Source organism: Lissotriton helveticus, chromosome 1_1 (assembly GCF_964261635.1).
Source record: "Lissotriton helveticus chromosome 1_1, aLisHel1.1, whole genome shotgun sequence".
NCBI lineage: Eukaryota > Metazoa > Chordata > Amphibia > Caudata > Salamandridae > Lissotriton > Lissotriton helveticus.
The window spans coordinates 192,568,080-192,576,317 of NC_136057.1; positions in this window are offsets into that span (position 1 = coordinate 192,568,080).

Here is an 8,238-nt window from a genome sequence, read left to right on the forward strand (position 1 = left end):
AGTTAAGAAACGCAGTCTGCAGCAGGAGGACCATCGGTAGTGACGCACATAGCCTAGTATTGAGAGTCTGCCGGATATGGCCCGTGATATGTACGCGGCGGTCAATTATGTAGTGTACCAGATTCCAGAAATTTCTGTCAGGTGGCAGGGGGGCCCAACATCTAAAAAAATTCAGCTGGGGGGGCTCAACCTACAAAAGTTTGAAGACCTCTGCTGTAGGGTGAGGCGTGCAGCGGTGCAGTACCGCAGGTTGTTACTAGATGTCCCTGTAGAGTCAGCAGCACTCAGTACAGAGCCACAGAACACTGTTATCGACTTTATTGATATTAAACGCACAGAATTAATTACTTAATGAATGAAGAAATTATTTATCTAATAACCATTTACTCTGATCAAAGCCTCCAAAAACATTTCTACATACTATGCCTCGAAGATCTCTATTAGTACGCAAAATAACAAGTAATATGAAGTCCATACTTTCTGTACAGGGGGGCTGGAAAAGGGTTTATTTAACTGTAAGAAACACAAATTCAACACATTCTCTAAGGCTTGAGAGTGACAACGTGATACCCGATCGTGAATGACAACGATTTGCACAAGACATTGCGGGTATGCAGCTGTTGCGCAATGGATTGTGGGTATGACTGAGCTTGCACAAAGGATTGTGGGATATGTTCACTTCCTGTTCAAAGCTCCGCCCCCTCTCCTCCACTTGAGAAGCTACGGGTGGGTCAAAGGTTACCACGGACGTCCCCGAGTTCCTGTGGGTGAACAAACCCAAAATGAGCCTTTATGGCTATTTCATCAAACGAAAAATAAAACGGTGTGAATGAATATCCGCTTAAGTCTTATGAAAAAAAATATATATATATATCTTATGAAATGCATTTTGTATGTTATGACTAAGGAGACACACTTATTAACACCCCTCAAAAGTTCGCCTGACCCAACCCAGTGCATCCTAAATCCATTGACAGCACCAGAAACAGCTAGCCTGATTAAGATTGTTCAGGCAGGTCTACCCCATCTCAATGCCCTCTGACCCTTTGCATCCATCAAAGTCAGCCCATCCAGTTCAAAGCAATTCAAATCCCACTCACATGCACCAGAACCAATGTGCCACGTCCATTCTAGCCCCATTAACCCCTAACACAGCCAACCTGGTGGTGTCCAGTCCCATTCACAAACTGAGCAAGCCAGCCCCACGCAGTGTGTTCACACACCATCAATATTCATACCACCCTGCTAGACTATGCCATTCTAGGTGCATGCACATGATGGTGCAGGGTTACAATTTTGTACCATACCCAACTCATGAAGACCCTTTAAAGTGAGTTTTAACAAAAATGTTGTGTGATACTAAGCAACACAAAGGGGCGCTTTTGCATGGCAAAGTTTGAATAAAACTACTAAAAGCATGTGAGTCAAAAGCATGTGTAACTTGTGTGTGCATCAAAAGCATACTAGTCTATGTATCTGCAGTCTTACATATTTGTAAGTTATGCATATGTTACTAAAAATGCTTGGAGTTCTCTGCTTACACTAGGTAACCACTAACAGTTATTAATAAAATGGTGGGGGGTAGACAAAGATGTAAAAATCCTTGAATTAATACTTACTTTCATCTGTTTTGCATTACTTTGTGTTTGGGCCTAGTTAAAATGGCCGCTAGCGTGATACCTCGTGCTGTGAAAATGGAAGCCAAACAAGATGGAGCCCGCGTCTATGCATTGTTATCATGAATCTGTTTCCTAAAATTTAGATAAAGATTCAAAATTCAAAATTAAATAAATGTGGGCTTATGTGCTTGCGATTATATGTGCTTCTACGAGAAGTCAGGGGGCTAGGGCTGGGGCTTTGAAGGTGTCTGTTACAGCGCAGGGCTCTTGTTGTTCTTAATGAGGGGTCAACTTGCTCTGCTGCCTTCCTCAAATGTGCATAATTATCGGTAAGGGAACCAGATGTATTCTAAGTTCCACATAGTGTGGGTTCAAGGTAGCTCCAGTAATCAGTGTTTGGTGCATCAAATGTACTTCACCCACCCAGACTGTACCTTATCTTTCATACGTCACTGCTCCAATGCTAGCAGGGAAGCCATGCCTACGCTTCAACTTCGCTCGCCTGGACTTTTGCAATGATGTCGCCCACGCATACAGGCAGCTGGGAAGCAGCTCATCGAGGACAACATTTTTAACCAAATCCTCTACCTGCCCCAGGTCTACAAACTCAACCGGGGTGTACTTGGAGAACTTAAAGACAGGTTGGCTGATTGGTAAAAACACCTTTTTGCTGATAAGTGGGCGTCTGCAAATTATGCTTAGTATTTCTCAAATTGTAAGTGAAAACATCTCAACGCTCCTCCCAGTCGAGTGCTGCTTTTTGCACTTTAGTTAAAAATATAAAACAAAAATCAAGAAAAGGTATGTCGCTTTCCTTCTCAGGAATGCTTTACTCCATCATCCTAATTTATAGGACAAGAACCATAAGGGCCTCTGTATTTTCCTGTGCTTTCTCCCCCCTCCTGTTGTCCGCATTCCCTTTATTCCTACCCCCTCCCCACTTGCGGTGACCCTTGAGGTAACCACCCTCCTACCCTCCCGTTGACCCTGTTTACCATGGTCCCGCCCCCTCCCGTTCTCCTTTATAAACATGCTCCCGCCCCCCGGTTCTGTCACGTGGACCTAAAACTTGGATTCAGCCACTTGACACACTATTAATTTATTAACCGCCCGCTTTGTGTAAACAGTGCATTGCAGTGATTAAAAGAGCCTTGCATCAAACAAGAACAGAATTGACCCAAAACACGAATGCCCATACTTGGGGTGCTGTGGGCCTCCATATACTCCACCAGCTCCACTAATGATAGCTGAAGCCCTGAGAAGCAGGCTGTCTCCTCCTCTTTCACTCTTTCCCACCATGTCTGACCATCACACCGATCTCAAAACAAGTCTCCTTCTGAAAATGATCTTCAGCATGCTAACCGCTTTTCAGCGCCAGGAGCGCCATCTGCCCTGATACTAGCATGGAAACTGAGGGGCAGATTTACATGCCCCTTGCGCCTCTTTTACGCCGCCGTTGCGTCACTTTTGTGACGCAGCGGCAGCGCAAAGGATGCGCCATGGGGAGGGATATTTACAACATGACGCATCTGGGAGATGCGTCACGTTGTAAAGCCCTGCGCCTTAAAGAGGCGTTCCGGCATGGGGGGTGAGGGGGGGGGGCGTTCCTGCAGAGGAACGCCTCCTAAAAGTGGCTGAGTGAAATCTACAAGATTTCACTCAGTCACTTTTAGGCCAATGCTGCGTCAAAACCCTGCGCCTGCTTGAAGCAGGAGTAAGGCTTGACGCAGCATTGGAAGAATAGGCACCCCAGAGCATTGCTGGAGCTGCGTCGCGCTTGCGATGCAACTCCAGCAATTCGCTGCCTTTACGGCACAGATGCCTGACGCATCTGTGCCGTTTTTGCCCCATGGTGGGCCGCATTGTAAATGCGGCGCATCATGGGTGGCGTAGGCATGGCGCACAATAAGTGGTGCATCCCTGCTGATATGTAGGGATGCGCCAGTAACTGTAAATCGGCCCAGAGTCCCCAGGACTTCTTTTTACTGTAAAACATTCCTGATTGCGCTGCAGTGGCCCCTGGACTAAAGTATCACTGCACCTGTTTCATCAATGAAAGCGCTCTGACGCCTTCGGGTAAAGTCCGCGCTATATAAAAATGCATAAATAAATAAATTAAATAAATAAATAAATCAATCAATGACAGCTTCTGCTTCCCTGTCACCCAACAACACGGGCTCCGATCTCACACCATGCCCCCCCCCCCCTCCCTCCTCGCAGTGTAATGTAAGTGCAGCCCCCTCCCCCTCACCCCTCTCCCCCTCACCCCCGCGCCCGCCATGCGAACACACCCAAGGTGGAGGGGGGGGGGAAGCAAAGAACTCGTCACAACGACACGTACGTTTCTTTTAGTAAGTATAAAAATGTACATGCGCCCGCGCCCCATCTAAGTGCAACGAACGTCATTTCCAAATGAATCATATAAGTCTGACTGTCACCTAATAAAAACACCTGCTAAGATTTTCCGGTGTATAGTCATTTTTTTTCAAACTCTGTGTAAGTCTTAGAATTCATTTAAGGCCTCCAAAAATTATACACTTTGTCGTTATCATCACCACACGCAGTGCGATACATACCAACAAATGGAATAATCTGTAAATTAATATAGATACACCCTTTCTTTATATTCTTAAGAACAGTTACGAAAATTACGGTGACGATTGATATCCATCACAACTAGTGGAAGAAAATGTCCGTCTGTCTTCCCAAAATACGTGCGTGAAATATTTCTCAGTCTTAAGTGACTCTTTTACACATAACAATGAACCAAAAGTTTTTGGTTTCTTTGCAGTGGCTTCTGGGTATGCAAAATTCACCAAAAGACAGATGGATTTTGTCAGGTATACTGCCCTCTGGTAACAGCAGATGGTAGTGCACCTGGTTCTTGGTAGATAGTACAATTTATCCCTCCACGCCCTCCAAACTCACTGGGCCGATTCACAGAATGAATTTAAGACTCCATCCTAAACTTACTACTATTTGGTATTCACAGAATGCACTTACTACTTTTGGCATTCACAGAATGAATTTACTTCTTTTGATATTCACAGAAATAAGGATTTTGTCTTAAGACTTAAAACAGATTTAAGACAGACTTAAGACAAAATCCTAACTTCTGTGAATACCTAAAGTAGTAAGTTCATTCTGTGAATGCCAAAAGTAGTAAGTGCATTTTGTGAATACCAAAATAGTAGTAAGTTTAGGATTGAGTCTTAAATTCATTCTGTGAATCGGGCCCACTCTCACAAGCTCTCTCTCTCTCTCGCTCTCTCTTTCTCTCTTTCTTTCTTTCTCTCTCTCACACACCCTCTCTCTCTCAAAATGAAACAGCAGCAAAGACTAATGGTTTGGAATTTGAAATGAAAATTATGGGGCTTATTTACAAGCCCCTTGCGCTGCCTGTACACCTCTTTTTCCCATATTAAAAGTGACGCACCGGTGGCGCAAGGGGTTTGTAAATAAGCCCGTAAATTTATAAAGCGCTCAAATGCCTAAAGGCGTCTACTTAAGTCAAAGTGGAAAATGTGGAAAGACTGGCTCAGTGAGTGAGGGGGACTGTCAGGCAACCATTGGTTAAAATACCAGGGGCCTTATTTACAACAAAACGATGCAGCGCAAGCCAGATTGCTGCGTCGCGCTGAGTCCTTTTCAGAGCACAGGGATGAGTCATATTAACAACAGTATTAGCATTCCTGTGCTATCGCCTGCGCTGAAGCACAATTGGCTGCCATGCACCAGTGCAGGCACTCATGCCTGACGTTGCAAGGGTGCCTGAGCCGCGGGTGTGATTTCCCCTTCCTGCCCCACAATAAACATTGATGGCGATTTCCTCTTTCTACGAGGGCTGCAGAAGGCAGCACTCATAGAAAGAAGAAAAAACAAGCATTTACAATGCAACGGTTTCGCCTTACAAAAAGTTAGACACGCTTTCAGTTTTAGTAGAGGAGACCCCTTGCCTCCCACTGCAGCTGAAGCATTTCAGCGCTGTGAATTAACCCCCTCCTGGGAGAGTTAGCTCTACTTTTTCAGAGAACTTTTAAGGCATCTGCAAAGTGGACTCTGGCCCAGGGCCCCAGCCTTTCAAAGGGGGTGGGAGTGAAGGGGAGGTGTGGTGTGAAAGAGCCAGCTCTGTTCTACAGATTTTTGCGCTCATCACTTAAACTATTTCCAAGATTGTCTTTAAAAATTAATCTATTTTTTAATTTATTTTTAATGTATATTACAGACATTTTGCAGACAAAATGTGTTATACAAGGAAGCCATAGCTGGATGGATTAGTGAAAGTATGAATGGATGAGTGAAGGGGTGAATGGAATGATGAGGGAAAGGATGGATAGATGAGTGAATGAATGGAAGGATGGATGAGAGAAAGCGTAAATAAATAGATGTATGTGTGAAACGGTGGATGTATGCGTAAGGGTGGATGGATGAGTGAAAGGATGGATAGATGGGTGAAAGGGTGGATGGATAATGAGTGAAGGGTGAATGGATAATGAGAGAAAAGATGGATGGATGGATGCATGAGTGGAATGTTGGATGAGAGTAAATTAATTATTTTATTGGTGGAAGTGTAGATGGATGTGTAAAAACAGGTGGATGTATTATTGAAATGGTGGATGGATCAATAAAAGGGAGGCTGATGCATCAGTCAGTGGATGGATGAGAGAAATTATGGATGCATTGATGTATTGATAAGTGAAAGGATGAATGAATAAATAGATGGATGAGTGAAAGCGTGGATGTAAGGATGTATGAGTGAGGAGGGTAGAACAGACTAAGTGTGGATGAGCTGTTAATGGATGAATTCATGAGTGGATGAGTAAATGGATGAGTGGGTGGATGGGTGAAGGGCGGATAGAAGGATGGGTGCAATTGGAGGCTGAGCAGAGAGTGCATCAGTGAATGGACGGTGCAGGGAGGGGCTGTGGAGAGAGTGCATCAGTAAAGGGATGGTGCAGGGAGAGGCTGAGGAGAGAGTGCAGCAGTGAAGGCATGGTGCAGTGAGAGGCTGAGGAGAGTGCACCAGGGAAGGGACGGTGCAGGGAAAGGCTGAAGAGAGTGCAGCAGTGAAGGGACGATGCAATGGGAGGCTGAGCAGAGAGTGCATCAGTGAATGGACGGTGCAGGGAGGGGCTGTGGAGAGAGTGCATCAGTGAAGGGACTGTGCAGGGAGAGGCTGAGGAGAGAGTGCAGCAGTGAAGGGATGGTGCAGTGAGAGACTGAAGAGAGTGCAGCAGTGAAGGGATGGTGCAGTGAGAGGCTGAGGAGAGTGCATCAGTGAATGGACGGTGCAGGGAGGGGCTGTGGAGAGAGTGCATCAGTGAAGGGACGGTGCAGGGAGAGGCTGAGGAGAGAGTGCAGCAGTGAAGGCATGGTGCAGTGAGAGGCTGAGGAGAGTGCACCAGGGAAGGGACGGTGCAGGGAAAGGCTGAAGAGAGTGCAGCAGTGAAGGGACGATGCAATGGGAGGCTGAGCAGAGAGTGCATCAGTGAATGGACGGTGCAGGGAGGGGCTGTGGAGAGAGTGCATCAGTAAAGGGATGGTGCAGGGAGAGGCTGAGGAGAGAGTGCAGCAGTGAAGGCATGGTGCAGTGAGAGGCTGAGGAGAGTGCACCAGGGAAGGGACGGTGCAGGGAAAGGCTGAAGAGAGTGCAGCAGTGAAGGGACGATGCAATGGGAGGCTGAGCAGAGAGTGCATCAGTGAATGGACGGTGCAGGGAGGGGCTGTGGAGAGAGTGCATCAGTGAAGGGACTGTGCAGGGAGAGGCTGAGGAGAGAGTGCAGCAGTGAAGGGATGGTGCAGTGAGAGACTGAAGAGAGTGCAGCAGTGAAGGGATGGTGCAGTGAGAGGCTGAGGAGAGTGCATCAGTGAATGGACGGTGCAGGGAGGGGCTGTGGAGAGAGTGCATCAGTGAAGGGACGGTGCAGGGAGAGGCTGAGGAGAGAGTGCAGCAGTGAAGGCATGGTGCAGTGAGAGGCTGAGGAGAGTGCACCAGGGAAGGGACGGTGCAGGGAAAGGCTGAAGAGAGTGCAGCAGTGAAGGGACGATGCAATGGGAGGCTGAGCAGAGAGTGCATCAGTGAATGGACGGTGCAGGGAGGGGCTGTGGAGAGAGTGCATCAGTGAAGGGACTGTGCAGGGAGAGGCTGAGGAGAGAGTGCAGCAGTGAAGGGATGGTGCAGTGAGAGACTGAAGAGAGTGCAGCAGTGAAGGGATGGTGCAGTGAGAGGCTGAGGAGAGTGCAGCAGTGAAGGGACAGTACCGTGAGAGGCTGAGAGAGAGTGCAGCAGCGAGTGATGGTGCAGTGGAGGAGTGAGGGCTGCAGCCTGGATGGGGGGCTGAGCAGAGAGTGAAGCGACGGCGCAGGGAGAGGCTGAGGAGAGAGTGCTGCAGTGAAGCGATGGTGCCGTGAGAGGCTGAGGAAAGTGCAGCAGTGAAGAGACGAGGCAATGGGGGGCTGAACAGAGAGTGCATCAGTGAAGGGACGGTGCAGGGAGAGGCTGAGGAGAGTGCAGCAGTGAAGGGACGGCGCAGGGAGAGGCTGAGGAGAGAGTGCTGCAGTGAAGCGATGGTGCAGTGAGAGGCTGAGGAAAGTGCAGCAGTGAAGGGACGAGGCAATG